This window comes from Manis javanica, chromosome 2 (genome assembly GCF_040802235.1).
Source record: "Manis javanica isolate MJ-LG chromosome 2, MJ_LKY, whole genome shotgun sequence".
Classification (NCBI taxonomy): Eukaryota; Metazoa; Chordata; class Mammalia; order Pholidota; family Manidae; genus Manis; species Manis javanica.
In genome coordinates, this window is record NC_133157.1 from 68,019,441 (window position 1) to 68,039,938 (window position 20,498).

The following is a 20,498-nucleotide window of genomic DNA, read 5'->3' on the forward strand; positions in this document are numbered from 1 at the left end:
CCATTGCGGAAAGCAATATGGAGGTTCCTCAAAAAACTAAAAATAGAAATACCATTTGACCCAGGAATGCCACTCTTAGGAATTTACCCAAAGAAAACAAGATCCCTGATTCAAAAAGATATATGCACCCCTATATTTATCACAGCACTATTTACAATAGCCAAGATATGGAAGCAACCTAAGTGTCCATCAGTACATGAATGGATAAAGAAGATGTAGTACATATACACAATGGAATATTATTCAACTATAAAAAGAAAACAAATCCTACCATTTGCAACAACATGGATGGAGCTGGAGGATATTATGCTCAGTGAGATAAGCCAGGAAGAGAAAGACAAGTACCAAATGATTTCCCTCATTTGTGGAGTATAACAAGAAAGCAAAACTGAAGGAACAAAACATCAGCAGACTCACAGACTCCAAGAAGGGACTAGCGGTTACCAAAGGGGAGGGGGTGTGGAGGGAGGGAGAAGGGGATTAAGGGGCAATATAATTAGCACTCACAATATAGGTAGGTCACAGGGAAAGCAGTACAACATGGAGAAAACAATGATTCTATAGCATCTTACTACACTGATAGACAGTGACTGCAATGGGGTGGGGTGGGGGAACTTAATAATATGGGTGAATGTTGAAACCATTATGTTGCTCATGTGAAACCTTCATAAGATTGTATATCAATGATACTTTAATAAAAAAAGTTGCCCCATAAATATAATGCAAATATGCTATAATACATGTCATATACTATACATGTATATATACATGTATATATATAATATACAATGCTATATATACACACATATATCTTAGGACTTAACACTACAGATGGATACACATATGCATGAAGACATGTGTGTGGACACATGTATTTGCTACATATAATAGAACAACTCTTCCTCAATAGCCTTTAAATTCAAAGTCAATGAAAATAAGGAGGGGACTGTTTCCTTACATCTGCTGTCCTCAAGGTTAGCTCTTAAATCAAGCCTCTTTTCCAATTCAGGATCTAAACTCTTATAGATGGAAGTATGTATGTATATATACATGTGTATGTATATATATGTATAGGGAGAGAGAGAGAAAAAAAATGAATGAGAGAGTATGTTCTGTGCTTAGCACTCTACTGGATGCCGTGAGGGCCACAGTGGTGGCCCAGCCATGGGCCCAGCCCAGCTGCTTGTCGTCTCTGACAAGAGAGGTGAGCTGCAGGCCCCAGAGAAACTGTTGCCCAAGAGTAGAACAGGTGAAGTGTAGGAATCTGATAAACTAGAACTGATATCTAAAATGTTCTATTTCAATCATCAAGCATTTACCAGACAGATTCCTTGAGGAGAGCACCATATGATTTCTGTTTGGTCTTCTCTCTTTGCCTATCCCATGGAAAGCATGATAAATATTTACTGAATGTATTGGCACCTACTACAAAACATTGTGCTTGAATTGTGGTTAGGCAGGGGCATATTTAGAGAAGCTTTTGTGCTCACCACAACTCTGTGCTAGAAAGACATGACTCAAGGGGCTTAAACTGGGTTTCTTAAGTATTTACCTTGGTCCTTTGTGTTGTTTTCCAGTTCCTACTAATTCAGGCACTTCTCCATTCATTCATTCTACCCCTACTTGGAAGCTGTTACTGACTTTGCAGGAAATTCTTATGGAGAGTTCCTAAAGCCTTGGATTTTCCAGACTATTCCACTGCCTCTCAGAGATCAGCTCACCAGCGTTTGCCCTGAAACATACACAGTGATTTCTGTGTTAGATACTGACTTTTTGGTATTTCCTGCTGGAGCTCTGTCTGGGTGGAGTTCCCTTGGAAGTGCCAGAGTTTTCCTGTTTGTGCAGTTGTTTTCAAAATCTTAAATACACTCTGCAGTGATGGGTGCAGAATCATAACTCAACAACTATTTATTAAGCACCTACTATGAGCCTGGTACTGATCTAGCAGCTGGCAACACAGCAGACTGTCAGCAGACTCTGCTTTCAAAGAGCTTTCAGTTGGGTCCAGGACATGGATTCGTAAACAAGGCATTTGCCCTCTGCATGGTAAGTGCCATGAAAGACAAAGTCCAGGGTGTTGGAGGTGGGAGGTGGGGTGTAAGCAACAGGGACAGAGTATGGGCCTTGGGGGAGTGGCAGGACTTGGAGCTATGGGCTGTGCCCGCAGAGGCTTCCCAGAGCCAGAGCCAGCTAAACTGTACCTTAAATACAGGAAAACAATTTTTGTGCAGTCTGTTCTCAATTATCTTCAAGTGGATGATTCCACTTAATTCACAAGCAAGACTTCTCATAAGCCTTTTATCAATGACTTGAGTATCTCAATTCCCTGTATTTACACTGCATGTTAACACCAAGACGCCAAATCTCAGGCGGCATCTGAGGCCCCCACCAACTGAGATAGCCTGCCAGAGGGAGGCCTGGGACTGGATGAAACATTGCATTTCCTGTTTGGATAGAGGAGAAGGGAAAAGCGGGGTCAGGCAGGGAAAGGAAAGTGCTTCTTACAAGCTTCCAACAATTCAGGTGGTTACAGGGAATCTCAGTATTTCACTGGAAGTGTATTTTTGGGATGTCAAGCAGGCACATCTTTATTCAGGCACCAGAAAGGCAACAAAACACATTCCAGAGCCACCAGATGTAAATAACTCATGGATTACTCCCCTTGTAGATTCTTTGAGCCATTGTTTCCCTCCATTAGTGCAAATAATAGAGACCAATTTTGTGCCAAAAGAAAATATAGGGGCTGGGGCTGGGGAACAATACAAAGATTCTGTGTGTCTGGCCAGATGGAGTTCCCTGTGATTCGTCCTGGATCTACTTTTGCTCTCTTGGTCAGGCAATAAAATGCCTATTTATTTAATTTAAAAATAAACTTTATTAAGGTATAATTTACATGCAATAAAATGCACCCATTTTAAGTATATCATTCTATGAGTTTTGACAAATGTATATACTGGTGTACCACCAGGTACCTCTACCACTAAGACATGGAACGTTATCAACTCCCAAAAGGCCCCTTGGGCCTTTTTACAGTAACTCCTGCCTGGCCCCAGCCCCAGGCAACCGCTGACCCACTTTCTGTCTCCATGGATTCATTTTGCCTGTTTTCATATTGGAATCATACCATATGTACTCTTTTGTGTCTGACTCTTTCAACCAGGATAATGTTTTGGAGATTCACTCTTGTTGTTTGTGTATCTGTAGTCCATACCTTTTTATTTGAAATGCTGAATTTTGAATTAATATACAACTGTTCATTGAATCATTCAGTAAGTTGGACAGAGAGAGAGAAAGTCCCTCTGGTCTAAAAATCCTATCACTTGCTCAGGAAATGAAGGCCTGAGAATTGCATCAGGTTAGTACAGATCACATTTAAGAAGCAGCCAGGCACATGAATTTCTGAGCTCCGGGAGCCCAGCAGGACGGGTTGTGGGGAAGCATCGATGAATGATAGAACATATTACAGAGGATGACAGGGCTATTTGTTCAGTTCTGTTATGAGCTCAGCAAAATGTGACAATCCTGGGACATATAAATATATATTACTATATTTATATTTGAGTTTGTCTCAGGAGACCAGGCAGGGAGTGGCAGAGAGCAGAGTGGGCTTCTGCAGGATTGGAGTAGGCAGAGAACTGGGTAAAGTGCAGCCTGTCCCAGGCACATTGATTCAATCACAATGGGAGCTAATATTGAGCATTACTATGTGCCAGACACTGTGCTTTGTCCCTTATAGACACTGTTTTGGTGAAACTGTACCTGTGTCCTATGTAGCAAATGCCTTCAGTGTTCTGCCTGCATCCTCTCGCATCCCTTTACCGTATTCCTGCTCACAGTTATCTCTGTGCTTGTGCTCCCAGCAGCCAGCACCATGGTGGCTCTGTGTTTGGGGACAGTCCTCAGGTTACTGGAACAAGTTTGCTTCCCAGCCCAGAGAGCAGAAGTGCCTTTCCTGGTAACTAAATAGTGCAAGGGCACAACCCCCCAGCTCGCCTTGTCACGTCTCTTGTCCCCAGTTCTCCCTCCATGGCATTGCGTTTGATTCTCAGTCTTGCTTGGCCTTCTTCACTTCCCAGTCCCATCCTTCAGCCTCTCAGTCGGTTTCCCCTGGGGACACTTCCTAATAAACCATGTTCACATGAGTACTCGCCTTACGGTCTGCTTCTCGGAACCCCAAACTTAGACATGGTACTGTTACTACAGTTATTTTACAAACAAGGAAGCTGAAGCTGCCCCCACCACCCCCATGCACGTGCGCGCGTGCCCACACACGCGCGCGCGCGCACACCCAGACGGCTCCTACACATCCTTCAGATGACAAGGGGAACCTCACACTCTCAGGAAGCCTTTCCTGACTCCCAGGCCAGGTGAAGTTCCCTGCTTATTATCAGAACCACCCTTGTAGCAGTCACCTCAGTTCTCAGGTCACAGTGACCTGTGTGACCACTGCACTGATGCCCACCCCCCTGCTACACTGCTGGCCAGGTCGGGGGTCTTGTCTCTTGTGTTCTTACCTGTCTCTCCAGCACCACTGCAGAGTTTCTAGAACATACTAATTGCTCAATAAATATTGACTGACTGAATGAATGATTTGATGTTCCTTAAATTTTCTCACAGTTGCTCACTGGCCTTTGCAATATTTTTCAGCCTCTGCAGGGGCCAGAAATGATGTATCACCCCCCAGACTGACACAAGGTCTCCCACCCACTTCTGCTCCTCTGGGTATTTAAGGAAGAGCCAGATCCAGGGCAAGGTGACAGTACTTTGCTCCAGGGGATGAAATTTAGCATCAAATGTAGAGTTGAATCTAGAGTGGGCCTGGAAGGCTGGGTAAAATTTGAGTGAATTATTAGGAGGAAATTTGAATACTATTTTAATGAAATACAATGCTACTTAAATACATACGCATTCTGAATTAAATACACATTCTTAGATCCTTATACTTCTTTAAAAAATTGCACTTAGTCCCAAGTTCTCATTAGGAAGCTGATAAGCATCTATTTCCTTCTATTCCAGCAATGATGGTTCCCCAGCTATATAAAATTTACAAACTATTTTGGAAGCATTTGTGGAGAAAGGTGCCATATGATGTAGGAGATTATTGAAAATAAATGCTGATTTAGAGATTTCCCAGGCAGATAGTTAAAATATATCCAGGCACACACACACTCACACCCCACATTCAGCGTACTTTCTGCTCTGAGCAGCGGGGATAAATTTTCTTACTTGACAGGTGACTGTAAATCAGAAGTGGGTTTTAATAGTCACCAGCTTTCTGCTTCTGTGTGCTGCTATCTCAGGCAATACTTTGCCTCCTGGGACACAGAACCTGAAGGATCTTGGCACATTCTCTCCACTGCACATGGAGAGCTGGTGCCTGGGAGCAAGCTAAATATTGGCATGCTGGATGTGAGCAGTGAATGTAAGTCAGGATATCCTTACAAAAGTTCATCTCTGGACTCACCATTTTTCTTACCAATAGGTAAGAAAATAGGAAATCATGAATTTCTCAGGTTTTTCCCAGATCAAAACAAAATATTTTTGTAACAATATTAAAGCTAGAAAGTATTTGAGAGTCAGTAAATGCTGAATAAATAATTTTGAAGGTAAACCTATGACCTTAGTGTTGGATCAGATCACTGAACTTGAGCTTTGGACTTCATCCCTCATAATCCTGTCCATCTATGTGCTCCTGGAGTAGCTCAAATAAACTGGACTGTTCCACACCCCAGTGCCTTTCCATGTGCTGCTCTTTGTGCCTGCACTGGAATGCTTTCCATTGATCTGTGTGGGCTGGGGACACTGATATTTCAACACCTGGTACCAGCATTACTTTTAATCTCCTTTATGCAGCTTTTCTTGACAAACTTTCCCAATCCTAGAACTGCCACTTTATCCCATACTACAAATGTGACTGCGCTGGGCTCTCTTGGGAAGTCCCTGCTCGCACCCTTGTGTGCTGTCAGGCCACATCCAACACTTCATTGCTACCCACCTGACCCCTTGTGGTCTCTCAAGCCACCTCCCAAAACATTGTGTGCTATATATATGTTTTACTGAAATGTTTGCAAGACAGACAAGTGGAAGGCTTATACTCCATATGGCCAAACTTCATAAAAAAACCCACTAAAAATCTCCATCTCCCCAAAAGCCTTTTCTATCATTACCAGCTGCCTTATCTCCTCTGTGTCCTGCATTCTCCACTCTCCTCTGCCCTCCTCCTACTCTGGGATTCATCACCACTACCCCACATCTCTTTAACAACTTAGCTCTTTCTTTTTCATAAAGGAGAAATCCTTGAAATCCTATGCATCCTTGAAATTTTAGGTCCTATTCACCAAAGAAAGTATCTCTTTGAGATCACTGCTTCTTAAAAGGCAAGGGTGAAAACACAGACCCATTTCTTCTTCCACTAAAGTCTGGAACAACTTGAGGGTAGGAGTCAAGCTTTATACACCTTTGCATCTCCTAAGCAAAGTATTTAAAATATTCATAAAATGAAAGAAGAAATAAACTACAGAATAGCCACAGATTAAAGTCTCTCAAGTTCCACTGTGATCATAATTTTTCTCCTCTTCAAAGATCTTTCATACCTTCGCAACTAATGCTTTGGCCAACTGCCAATTCTCCTTGGCTGGAGCACACTGCCCAGCTATGGGGCCTCTCCCCTGAAGCCCACGAAGCACATTCTTGACTTCAGGCATTCATTTGGGTTGTCTTTCAAGACCTGGAATAACCTATGCCATTCATTAGAGTGACTGGTGGTGGGTTACCATCACTCTACTGAAGGCCAGCGTGGATGCAGCTGGTCCAGCCTTGTTGGTCTGTCCAAGTCCTTCCCACTCTTCAAGGCCAATGCAGGCCTTCACTTCCTCAGGGTACTTTGTCAAGGTCTCCAGTCAGGCATAATTCTGTCTTGAATCCTTAGGACATAAGCCTTGAATGCAACCTCTCAGATGGCCCTTAATCATTCAGTACTACAGTATTTGAGATAGGAGGTTTTGAGGTCATTCTTCTTCCCAGGATGTAGTCATTATTAGGTCTATTTACCAAATGTGTCAGGTTTTCACCCACTTTCAGACTTGTGATGGGCTTGTGCTTATCTAACCCCTTGAAGTTATGAGTGGCTACTTAGTTTGACTTGGCCAATGACATGTAAGCAGAACTGACACAAGCCCCTTTGGGGAAAAAGCTTTCAGAGGAAGAAGCGTTAAGAGCTGGTGAGTGACTGATCATGCTCTCTTTCCCTCTGACATGGTGACTGGCAATATTCAAGCTATCTGGTGGCTTGTCCCTCAGTCTAGGTCCCTGAGTGAGGACCCAGCTGTTTCCCAGTGAGTACATGGTGTGCGCAAGAAGTAAATCTTTGTTGTGTTACACCATTTAAATTCGGAGGCTATTTGACTAACAACAGAAGTAAATAAGTAAATGTGTTATTTGGCACAACTCACCTTTCTGTCCCCCAGAGAATAGCTCATGGATGTTCAATAACTATTACTGACTGGGTACAGATACTGAGATAAGGCAAAATATATGGGACTGGAGAGCGGGACTTGGTGTCAGGACTTCCACTTGAGACTTCAGCCTCTGAAAATCCAAAATAAATGTACAAGGTGATTCCAAAAGTATTGTAATAAGATCTTTGCATGCAGAGAGGCAGAATGGTGTAATGAAAGGAACCTGAGCTCTCAAGCTGGACAGCCCTGGGTTCAAGGGCCAGCTCTGCCACGTACTTGGCTACCTGACATCTGGCCAGTTATTTAAGCTCTTCGAGTCTGGGTTAACATCACTACCTACTATACGGGTTTATTGTGGGGATTAAACTAGAGAATGTATGTAAAGCACCCTGACAAGTAATGAATAGTCAAGAAATGTCACTCTCAGCATCTGTTCCCATCAAATATTTGTGGGTTGGTATTATTTTTGCTTAATTCTGTGGGAACTACTTCCCTTCATTTACTCTCTCTGAGATCTTGGTTACTTGCCTACTCCTGGGATTTATTTAGCTTGTTCTACCTCAGATCATCAGGGTTTTGCTTTTACTGTCCCATGCACACTCTGGCTTTCTGAGAAATTCCATATGCAGCTGGCTGGGGTTGGTAGTAGCCTTTGGCAAAGGATTCCAATGGAAGAGAAGTATTTCTGAGACAGGCCGTCTGCTGCCAAAATTTTTTAAACAGGTCCCTTGGTAAATTGGGTATAGGCAGGGAAGTGAACCGTATGGGGGAGAAAAATTTTAAGATATCATGGTGAACATTTCCAAGGAAGCCCCATTTGGCCTGGGCCCTGGCTTTAATGGCAGATGATCCTTCCTTTGAATCCTGGGACCATATCAGTGATGGCAACAGGAAAATCTGTAGAATTATCTTCAATGACTGGCTCTTTCCACAGGCTGGGGCTTGGCATGGTGCCCCAGGGCTTGTGCTTTCTTGAACTCCTAGCCCCATGACCCTTATGCTCACAGGTTTATGTATTGTCCCTGACTGAGTCCTTGAGGTCACCTCTCCCCCACCCACCTCCTCACCTCCCTGTGTAGCAGCAGCTGTGAGGTGACATGTCCGACTACCCCAGAGGTGCTTGTGTAACTTGTTTTCTAAGTCTTGGCAGGAGCTCTGGTCCTGAAAGGGTGTTCACACTGAGGAAGAGCAGTCCGAGAAAGGTCCTGCATCAGAGCTGTTCCCAACCAAGCCCTGCTCCCCAGCGACCCCCTTCTCTCTGGGATGGCTGTGACAGCCAAAGAGATGGGCTCCGACCAACAAGAAAGGAGCCTCACCCCAAAGAAGGTAGGCTGTGAGGAAGCATTCGCCAAGCCCCATGGCTCTACCTTTGCCTGGAGTGAACCTCCCTCCCTGGAAAGGTGAGGAGGCCTCCTGAGAACACAGCCTTTGTTTCTCGGAGCAGTGCCTCCCACAGAGCACAGTGCTGGCACTCAATAGCCATTCACTAAGTCACTAAGTGGTGGAAACGTGTGGGCAACACCTTAGACAGGGCACACTGGTGGAGGTTCTTAACTGACACCCCAGTCAACAGCTTTCTCTGAACAGTACTTACATTAATAACAATGGTTACTATTTATTAAATACCTAGTCTATGCCAAGCAAAGGCATTTATTATATTCCTTAAATTCCACAATAGTCAGTAGTTCTACAAAACAGGTAGTTCTCTCTCCAATAGCTGGGGGGCATAGGGACTGAGGTCACCCAGACACTAAACCTGGATTTAAAGGCCCTCACTTGCCCTGTGCCCCTGCGTTTCCGTCTTCCATTTCTCCACACTGCCCCTCTCCCCTGCTGGTCTCCGCACCCTGAAACAGCACTGGCAGGAGTGACTTCAAAGGAGGCCAGAGGGAGCACTTCTACAGCCCTGTTGCAGCAAGCTGTGCCTTCTTTATGTCATTTCCTCCCTCAGCAAACAGGCATGCGTTCGGCATGAAAAGAACTCTGGGGAAGCAGCCCCCTTCCAGACGTCTGCTTTGCCAAACTTAAGAACAGCCACCCCCGTTCTAGGCCTTCTCCTCCTAGGCTCGAGCGGCCCTGGAGGACACCCGCCCTTCCAGCTCTGCCTTCTGTGTGTTGGCACACGCAGCTTCTCTTCTTCCTCTTCTGACCGGCTTCACGGCTAGGTTTTCATTTGACTAGAAAAATCATGTTATGGGTATTATTCTACGGACAGTCCCTGGCACCAAATACACGCTCAATAAATATTTATTGAACCGCATGCTGAATTCTAGACAAAAGAACCGAAGGCTGGGATCCAGAAGTGAAGAGCTCAGAGGGTGGGGGAGGGGGCAGCAAGCCTCGCCCCTCCCCTTTCCCTCCTCCTCCCCACTTAGCAGGGAAGTGGCACCGTATTTAGTGCTAATGCCGTCGTTTGATTACAGTGACAACCGAACAAATCGAAGAGCTCCCATCAATGCCTGAGCTGAGGTGAACATGCAGGGGGGTGTTTTCTTGGAAATGGTTCATCTGTAAATACTCTCCAAAGAGAAATATCCCAACAACTTCCTTGACCCTCTGGGGAGAAGTAGCAAATGGACACAAAGTCATTCCTGGGGCCGCGCGCGCGCGTGCGCGCGGCCGCCTCCCGGGCGCGCTGGCCACAGGGCGCCTTTGACAGCCGGTCTCTGCAAGCGCCGGGGCCGTGGGCTGGCGGCGCGGTGCCTGCCGCCGCAGCGGCTGAGATCATGCTGTTGATTTTGTTTTACAGAGAGCAGCCCAGCCTGTTGTGCACAGTACAGAATGTTCTCTTCTGTGAACTGAGCTTGAACTTTTCCAACCCACTTTGTTTAAGGAATCACACAGACACAGAGGGGAAAAGACGGGGAAGATAACCCTCAAATCGTTGAAATTGTTGTGTTCTCGCGTTTTGGCCCAGATCTTTTGATTTTCACTGTTTAAAATTAGAAATCCCAGGCATTACAGTTCTTGAAAGAGCAAATGCTGGTAATGCCCTTTCTCTGTCAGGACTCCGGCTTTGATTTTGGATATTATCTAGTCTGTCACTCTCTTCGTTTTTTTCTTTTCTTGTTTTCCTGCCACATATTCAAAGGAAAAAGACAACAAAAGCTATTTTCCTGTAGAGAAAGGAAGACCCCCCAGTGCCTGTGAGTTCTCTTTCAGTTGTTCAGGCTATCATATTACAAATAGTGTTCCTGGATTTGCTGAAATTCCTGAGAATTGATAGTGAGGGCTTTGGGTGGTTGGCCTCCATATAAATCATCAGCTGGAGAAGCTGCCGATGCTTGGTAAGGTGGTTTGAAATTTCTCTTCAAAAACAATTTTTGCCTAGTCATAGGGTTGTCTCCAGTCAAAAGTCTCCAGTTTAGGGGCACGTAGATAAAAGGTTTAGGGGGTCTACTTATAGGGTCCGATGGTATGAACTTTATAGGAAAGGTAGCAACTGTAGTTTTCCAACTTATTTTAGCAGTGGATTCCTTTCTTTACCCTAAAATCTAGGTGGTGAAGCACAAGAGCACAACTTTGTGTGAGCCGTGGAGCAATGGTTATCAAGTGCGAGCCATGGGTTTGAGTCTCCTACTCATGGGTGTACATAGGATTCTGGGCAAGTCATGTCTTCTCAAACTCAGTAGGTGTAAAGAGCATAGGTGTATTGTGTACTTGCAGAGTCATTTGTAAGTATCGAATGCTATGACGCTGCAGGGATGAGAGAGGTTCTTCTCTTGAATTCACAGCTGTATCACCTAATTCATAGTTGGGGGGATGCTGTCTGGTGGCTCTTAGTCACTGCTGGCAACTGGCAGAGTCCTACAAGAGTGTCTTTACTTCTGAGATGATTTTAGTTCCTGGAGATTCCCTGTGACTTTTTTTTTTCTAAGTCAACATGCCATTATGCTCCTTCATTCATTCCATAAATTCATTCATCCTATATAGTTCATTCATATTAGGGACTTCAATTGAACACTTGCTATGTGTAAGTTACTGGGTGGAATCTAGGGGTTGGACCATGAGTAAGATACATTCACTGCCTTCGAAGAGTTTATTGTCCAGTGTGAGAGGCACAAATATGTGTGCAGATATATCTACACACATAAACACATAATACATCTATACATATGTAATACTTACAATACAAAGGAGGCTGATATATGTTTAACGAAGAGATGAGTTACAAACTGTGAAGGCTGAGTATTGGAGGAGTAAGATGAGGATTCTAATAGGTGGAAAAGTTTAGTCAGGTGCAGTCCAGACAGCAAAAGAAAGGAATCATGAAATAGATAGTCTCTGTGGTTAATAAAATTGTGTAGTATATTTGGGCATTAATGAGCAATCTTGTGACTGAGCAGGTGGTACTAGAGTATGAAAAAAGCAGAAAATGGATGGATTGAGCCTCCAAGAAGATGTCTGTGTCTCCCGCCTATGCCCATTGCTAAGGTTTCTTGTGAGTTTGTATGAAGCCTCAGAATCCTTCTCAACACAATTCTCCAAAAAGTCACCACTGATCTGTTGGGGTTGGCACTTGACATAAAACCGTTTGTACTTCCTTGCTTAGGCCTTAAACCCCATGCCTACATATTTGTATTTTATTTGGTTGTTTTTGGGGGGAGTTAATGCATGTTTTAAAGAATCAGGATGATATGAGTGAATGATGACTGAACCTGTGTTTGTGTAAGGTAGGCGGTGGCCATGGGAAGCATGCATGGGGAAGGTGAGATCCTGGAAACAGAGAGGCCAGTAGAAGACTACACAAATCACCTGGTACAGTGTGGGTGGGAAGGAGAGAGGGGGTTGCACAGTTAAGGCACTGGGGAGATAGAAGAGGTCATGACAGACAGGGAAAGAAGAAATGACAATAACTGAGATTCTCACCTGGGCCCCCGAGAGGCAAGAGGGGCTGCTCTGGTCTGAATGTGTCCTCCCTGAAGATTCATATGCTGAAGTCCTGACCCTCCAAACTGATGGTGTTAGGAGGTGGGGCCTTTGAGAGGTGATTAGGGACAAGCATGGAACCTCATGACTGGGATTACTGTCTTATACAAGACCCCTCAGAGCTCCCTCACCCCTTCTGCCACGTGAGGCCACAACAGAAGCCTGACACCTAGAAGGGGCCTCACCCATCTATGTTGGTGACCTTGGGCTTTTTGCCTCCAGAACTATGAGAAATGTATTTCTGTGGTTTACCCTGTCTGTGGTATTTTGTTATAACACCCTGAGCAGACTAAGACAGGGGCCAAGCAAAGGGGTATAGGAAGAGCTTTTTACTTTTCTTTTTAAAAGGGAAGATGATACATTAAGCTTCAGATGGGCTGAATTTGAGGCCTATGGGACAGCTATGGAGAGAATTGCAGCCATCGTTTGGAAATACATATCTGGAGGTAAGAGTTGAAGTTGTAACTGAGGATTCAGTCACAGAGAGGAACTAGGGAAACATTGGGAGCAGATGGCATCACCAGAAAGAGAGCTGTGCAGGTCATTTACAGGCCACAGAAAAAGAAGGCCCAAGGAGACCTTGACGGTGCTTATAGAAGTAGACAGCAGAGGAAGAGCACCTGGGAAATCAGACAAATGCCTGACAACATGGGGCACCATGAGTTAAATGTCATCTTCCACTCCTGTATCCGATTCTTCTTTAATACAGAACAATGACTCACCTGAATGTAAGCTGTCTGGTGTCTGTCTGAGAATTGAAGAAAATAGGTAGTTTGCTCCTGCATGACCTTTAAGTTAATGGTTTTCAAACTCTTGGCGGTTAACCATGACCCACAGTAAGGACTACATTTTACACATGAATATATAATCATGTGACTAAAACAAAGGGCTTTATGCACTTAATGCTATTTCTATTTTATTCTATTGCATTGAGAAAGATGTCAGTTGGGTTCCAGCAACTTGATATCACACCCACAAATGTGTGGCTACCTGCAGTGTGAAGGACGCTGGAACTACGAGGCTGTGGTTTCTGGAAGTCCACTCTCCCTCTAGTGGTTGGCATCTTTCAGGAGAGACCAGAGTGTGTTCAGCTCGGCTCAGCCTAAGCACCCTTGGAGAAGAGCTTAACTTCATTTCCAAAGGCCTCCTTTTCATGTAGGAATTTTCAGCTTTCGGAGGAAATCTAGGTGAGTTCCACCAGAGGGCTCCTTATGTTGTTCCCGGATGCAAATAATAATAATGATATGTATTGTCAGGCACTTTATATACATTATTAACATAATTCTCATAATAAGCCCCTGAGGGGAGTTTAATTATTATCTCTATTTTACAGATGAGAAATACCGAGTCTGAGAGAGGTAACTTGCCTGTGATCGCACAGCCAGTGAATGGTGAAGCTGAGATGCCAGCTCAGTTGGCTTGGTGATTGATTAGTGACAACAAGCCCTGTCTCCTCGGGTCTGCCTTTCTCTCTCCATCACCCCCATCTGTCCTGTGTGTCTCTTGGCAAGGTGTGGTCTCTTCTCGTGGTCTTCTTTATTCCTTCTCTTAGTGAAGCCTCTATGTGTTTAAAACTTTCTTGAATATAATAAAATATCTGACATGCACTCAGAAAGTGGAGGCAGGAAAATCAGCAAGAGATAGAAAGAACAGAAACAGTGGAGGAACAGGTTGATGAATGGGCTTTTGAGGCTGGGTTGGAGCAGCCTGTCTGGAGGGGTGGAAGCCAGGCCCTCATCACATTTACCAACGACCACCGTGGGACTAACTCCCTGCCTCCATCTTCACCCCTGACAGTCCATCCACCCTCCACATCTCCACAAGCCTTATCTTTCCAAAACAGCACAGTCATCAATACTCTCCTGCTTCCTGCTGACACTGTCGACTCCTCCTCTCCCTTCAATGCCAACTCACCCTTCCTGCCCCACACAGAGACTACTCTTCAGACTTGCAACTGGCCCCGCCCTACCTTTCCCATTCCTTACCCACCATTTCCCCACATGAAGCTCAACCTGGCAGGTTCTCTCCATCCCTGGATGCTAAGCTTATGAAACATGAACTAGGAGTTTCTGGCAATTATTACTGCCATCACTTACAGAGGGCCTGTCTAAAGATGAAGCCACTGTGGAGGAAACCAGAGTGGAGGCATTCTGCATAACATCTTTTAAGCACTTAGATCCAACCACTGCTGTACCTGAAAGTCAGCAGATTCTTTGTTTAGGTCGATTTCTGTTGAGAATCTGTAACTTGCAAGTAAAAGGGGTCTAACTATTGCAGTGCTTCCTTCAGGATCTACCTCCGTGATTATCTGCAAGTGAATAGCAGCTCAAAGAACAGCCCTCTGGCATCTGGCCTGAAGCTGTTTCCTCCCCTAACTGGCCTAGACTGATTCCCATTCCAGCTCAAGTTGTGCTGAGGGTCAGATTAAAGTGAATCAATTGACACATAGATCAATGGAACAGAATAGAATGCCCTGAAATAAACCTACACTTATATGGTCAGTCAATCTATGACAAAGGAGGCAAGAATATACAATGGGGGAAAAGTCAGTCTCTTCAATAAATGGTGTGGGGAAAACTGGACAGATACATCCAAAAGAATGAAACTGTCCCATTTGATTATACCATAAGCAAAAATAAACTCAAAATGGATTAAAGAAGGCCTAACTGTAAGACTCCTAAAAAAAACATGGGCCTTAGCAGTTTTTTTTTTGGATATATCTCCCCATGCAAGGGTAACAAAAGCAAAAACAAACAAATGGAACTACATCAAAGTTAAAAAGCTTTTGCACAGCAAAGCAAACCATCAACAAAATGAAAAGGCAACCTACAGAATGGGAAAATATATTTTCAAATGATAAATCTGACAATAGATTAATATCCAAAATATATAAAGAACTCATACAACTCAGCACCAAAAGACCAATCTGATTTAAAAATGGAAAGATGACCTGAATAGAAATTATCCCAAAGACATACAGATGGCCATGAAAAGATGGTCAACATCACTCATGCAAATCAAATGCAAATCAAAACCACAATGACATATCACCTCACATCAGTGAGAATGGCTAATATCAGCAAGACAAGAAATTATAAATGTTGATGAGGATGTGGAGAAAGGGAATCTTCATGCACTTTTAGTGGACATGTAAAATGGTTCAGCCACTATGGAAAACAGCATGGAGGTTAAAAAATTAAAAATAGAACTGCCATATGATCCAGCAATTCCACTTTAGCTATTTACCCAAAGAAAATGAAAACACTAATTTGAAAATAGATATGCACCCTTATGTTCATTGCAGCATTATTTACAATAGCAAAGACAGTGAAGCAATCTAAGTTCCTGTGAATTAGATGAATGGATAAAGAAAATGTGGTATATATACACAATGGAATATTATTCAGCTATAAAAAAGAACAGAATCTTGCCATTTGCCACAACATGGACGAATCTAGAGGGTATTATGCTAAGTGAAATAAATCAGACAGACAAATACCATATGTCTATGATTTCACTTATATGCAGAATCTAAAAAATAAAACTAATGAATGAACAAACTCAGAGTAATACAGAGAAGAAACTGGTGGTTGCCAGAGGGGAATGGTATGGGGAGACAGGCAAAAAAGGTGAAGGGGATAAAGAGACACAAACTTCCAGTTATAAAATAATTAAGTCATGAGGATGAAAAGTACAGCATAGGGAAATTAGTTGATAATATTTTAATACCTATGTATAGTGACAGTAACTATACTCAACGGCATTTTGAAATGTGTATAAATGTTGAATCACTATGTTGTACTACTATGTCAACTATGCCTCAACTAAAAATAAAAAATGAAAAAATAAAACCGAACCAAAAAAAAGTTAAGTATGTCAATGGACTTGGTATGGCTCTGTCATGGAGGAGCTCTGCCTTTTATCCTGCATCAGATCCTTCCCACAGCACCTTGCCTGCTGCTGCTATCATCTGACTGCTCAGTGTACACTGGAGCTTCTGTGCCGGTTCATGTAGGCCTGCTGGTACAAACAGTGGTTTTGCATCTCTGCAAATGATAGACATGATCTATCGTTTGATATGAAAGAGATTTCTCAAAATGAGATAGGCTCCTCACACTAAACAAGAGCTATGGTAATGTGTTCCTAGGTCTATGGTGGGCTTTTAACTCCAAGTGGTGGTGACAGGGTGACAACAGTGAAGGGAAATTTGGAGGCCTCTTCACGTTAGTGATGCCCATGCATGAGTGGTGGCTAGTGACTGTGTTTTATCTGTCCTCTGATACGGTCTTAAAAATAAATCAATTGGCATATATTCAATAAGCAGTGACTAGAAATTAAAGCGAAACCTTTTTAGGCATTCTGCAGTCTGAAGCCAGTAGCTGCTTAATAAATACTTTTGGTGATTAATAAAGCTTTAGAGCCTTGCCATTATTTAGAGATGACTGAAAAAATAGAGAACAAATTCTTGGTTACCAAAACAGGGCTCATCTTCACGCCTGGGTCAAGGAATGACCAAATATTGAAGAGCTAGGGGTAGGAATCGTTTCCTGTCCTCCAGCATTTAGCCACTGATTCTTGGAATACTGTCAGTCCTGAAAGGCAGAGGCTACAGAACATTTCATAATGCTTTTAACAGAACAGGTTATGCCTTGAACTAAGTCACTGCTCACCTTAAATGTCCCCAAGCCAGCTGAGCTGACTTCCTGAGCCGGCATTTAGTCCTGGGCTAAGGTCACATGCAGACACGCCTTTAATTCAGGCCCAAGTTGGATTTTCTCCAGCTGAAGGTGTCCCTCTTGCTCAAGGGGTTCTGCCTGGTAAATACTGGGAACATTTCAGGTGCCCTCTCTGGCCCCTTTTGGTTAAATCCTTCTGTAATAAAATGATAATAAAATAATTTCAGTGACCTTCTGCTAAAGAGTCCGATAAACACTTCCCATTAGAGGCACTTTCACAAGTAAGACTGGCCATGGGTCTGCATGTGAGATGGTGGGAAAAGGGCAATCTTACAAGAGAGTCTGATTTAATTAGAACCTGTTAGGAGTAAGACTTCCCATTGCCTGAATTCCTATTAATAAAGCTCAGGATCCTTTCTGAAATAAAATAACACCTCCCCTCCCCACAAATATCCCAGGAACCATTTGACTTTAATGGTCCAGTAACAATTTTGTATTTCCTATAGTCAACACTGGGGAGATATTTAACTTGCTTCTCTTCCTTCTCTGAAGTTGGACAGCCATTGTTTTTGGAGCAGACTTTGAGCCCAGGTTCCCCTGCACAATGGTTTTCAGCCTCGGGGGCACATTAGAGTCACACTGGGATTTAAAAACTACAGATACCTGTGGCCCACCTCTAGAGAGTCAGAATGATGTGGTTTGGGGTGCCTGCTGGCATCAGGATCATAAAAATCTCCCCAGATATTTATAACATACTGCAGTCATGTGATCTGACCAGGCCCAGGATTTTAGAAAAGGCTACATCTAGCCCTTGTTTCTAAAGGGTATCATTGTCTAGAATTTACTGTTTACATGCTGCAGAATATGACCTTCTAATAAAGAAGTTTGGAAAGCTCTTACGTTCATTTTTGGTTTTAACTGGGGAGAGCTAACGTCTTCGCCGTGCCTGTTGCACAGAATCAGTGTGAATCCCAAATGAGATTATGCAGCAGGGGTGGTGGTGGTGGGGCTGCGGTGCTCTGTGAACCAGGATGTGCAGCCTCGCACACTGTCTGGGCAGGGGTAGGCGTCAGGAGGGGATGGGCAGGATTCAGGAGGAGGGGCAGTAGGCCTGGAGGGAGGCAGGAGTCCGATCTCAAGGGGTAACACTGACCCAGTTGCTCCTGATGGTTGTCAGATGAATCTGAATCTGGATCTAATGTTGCCAGAATGTTTTTTGTTTTTGTTTTTTTCAGGGAAGATATATCTTAGGATCTGTATGAATCTCTCAATTTTAAGAACACTGACTGACTGCCAAAAAGCACATTTAGGGACTTGACCCAGGGATCATCATTTTATGAACTCTAAAACTGTACTGAAGTGGGAATCTATTTAAAATCTGATTTTTTAAAGTAAATCCGAGCCATTTCCACAATTTACTTTTATTTTCATTGTTTTATGCATTGACTCTCTCCTCTGAGGCTGCTTTGCTAGAGGAAGAAGAATTCTTTATCCTCAGAGGCACTAGAGAACATGTTAGTTTATTTGTTGGGAGTGCCCTAAGCTTTAAGGAGTTAACATGCCAGGTGGGGAGGATGGCCATGCCGGGGGAGAGAGTTCTGAGCTGGAAGGAACCTTAGCTGCTATTTGATGTGGTTTTGACTGGCCCAGCCAACCTCTGAACTAAGCTGGCCAGGGTCAGGGTGCATGGGCTGGGTCTGGAGGCAGAAGGGAGGGGGGTTGTGTCAAAGATGAACTCAGGTGCCGACAGAGTTCTGGCACACTACGGTCCTGTGAGAGGTACCAAGAGAAGCACAAGGCAGAGAGTATTTCAGGTGAGAGTCAGGAGGGAACTGAGAGGAGACTGGAGCTTTGTTATGGGAGAGGGAGGTGCTGGCAGAGTTAGATTTGTCTTTATGCTTTAGAAGTTGCTAGATCTCGAGATGAAATTTTGGGTGTGGAACCAGTGCATATTTCTGCTTTTCTGCTCCCTCATTCCCATGACTTTAGAGCTGGCCAAAGAAGAGGAATAAATATCAGAGAAAGGAGAAACCCTTAGAGTCTAAGAGTGATAAGGAAACCTATTAAAACATACAAGGATGCCAAACTGATTTATGCTCAGCTGGGCTTGCCATGTTAACCTGGTTTTCCCACACTTTCTTTGAATGCCTCCTTAGTTGCTTCCATGCCCATTGTACAAGACAGCATGAAATGCCCTTTCAAGTGTAGAGAAACAGAATTCTTCCAAAAAAACACAAAGAAACATCAAAAGATTGCAAGAGCAATCTCTTCAAACTTAAGACATCATAATCTTTCAATATTTAGAATTAGAAAACAGGAAAGAGATATGTTGCAAATCCGTTCATAAAGCAAATGTAGAAAGTGTAGTCCCACCTAAGTACTTGTGTTTTGAGGATCTGAGTTTGGGCTTGCTAAAAGTAGGACACACCTGTGTCTTATCAAGACCTCTCCTGCAAAGTGAAGCAACTTTGGACTGAACATGAGCAATTACCACCATCATCAATTTCCCCTTCCTCCCCATACTTATCTATGTGGGTTTCTTGTTTTGTGTTAGCTGAATAGAGTCGTAGCATGTTAGAGTAGAAATGGAATGTTGATATTTTTGATTCTGTCCTCTTCAGTTTGCAGACAAGGACACGGAGGCCTAAAGAGTTAAAGGGATATTCCCAGGGACACATGGTCAAGTAGTTGCCATAATGATATTCTCAATCTCATCCAACATTTAGTCCCTGAGTCTTTCTTCTCAACAAAATTCCAGTTTGGGGGATCAATTCCTCACCAGTGTGACTCAGACATTCCCAGTGTAACACCATTTCCCGCTCCAGGGTAGATCCTGGTTAGTCTAAGCTAATCAATACATGGCATTCTGTTGGTGACTACTATGGATGCACTGGTGAGTACATGACCTACAGAGGCCCATCAGACTGAAGGAAATGACTTATGTCCCATGCCTGGGGGAGAAGAGTCTTTGTTTCTCCAGCACGTAGCCTCCATTACCTTTGGGAGCCATCCTGTCTCCATCAGGGGTCTCTCTGATGCAGGGGTCCAAGCCACCTCTACTCAGCGAAGTGTTCTTGTCATTACACCACACATTTGCCTCACAATTTCCAGCAGGCTAGGTTACTCCACTTGGCATGTGTGCAAAGGGAATGTTTCCAACTTTTCCAGGCTGCTGAGTAGCACGTGCAAGAAGCCATAGAATGGTGCTGAGGGAGTTTCCGTGGCTCAATCATTGCCAACGGAACCTTATGCTGGCCCTCAGGGCTGTGAATGGCGTGGCCTGCATCTGTACGTGGCTAATGAGACAGAAGAGGAAGAGAGGCTACCTGAACTAGCCAAGATATTTTAGATGCAAGTGATGATACAATTCAAACTGCCCAAATAACATAAGAAACATATTGGCTCAAGCAAGTGAAAAGCACTTGGGTGTATGACT

At 43.7% G+C, this 20,498-nt stretch overlaps 1 long non-coding RNA gene across 5 annotated transcripts; it reads left to right on the plus strand.

The window, feature by feature from the left end:
- Positions 1 to 1,876: 1,876 nt before the first annotated feature.
- On the plus strand, positions 1,877 to 17,375 carry LOC108391608 (uncharacterized). 5 transcript variants are annotated; one of them, XR_005053890.2, is made up of 4 exons: positions 1,877 to 2,046; positions 12,735 to 12,832; positions 13,325 to 13,573; positions 13,720 to 17,375. It is a non-coding gene; the product is annotated as an uncharacterized lncRNA (long non-coding RNA). The 5 variants fall into 5 exon arrangements; XR_001851805.3 differs by lacking the exon at positions 1,877 to 2,046 and adding an exon at positions 6,957 to 10,744; XR_005053891.2 differs by lacking the exon at positions 1,877 to 2,046 and adding an exon at positions 6,957 to 10,603.
- The last annotated feature ends 3,123 nt before the right edge of the window (positions 17,376 to 20,498 follow it).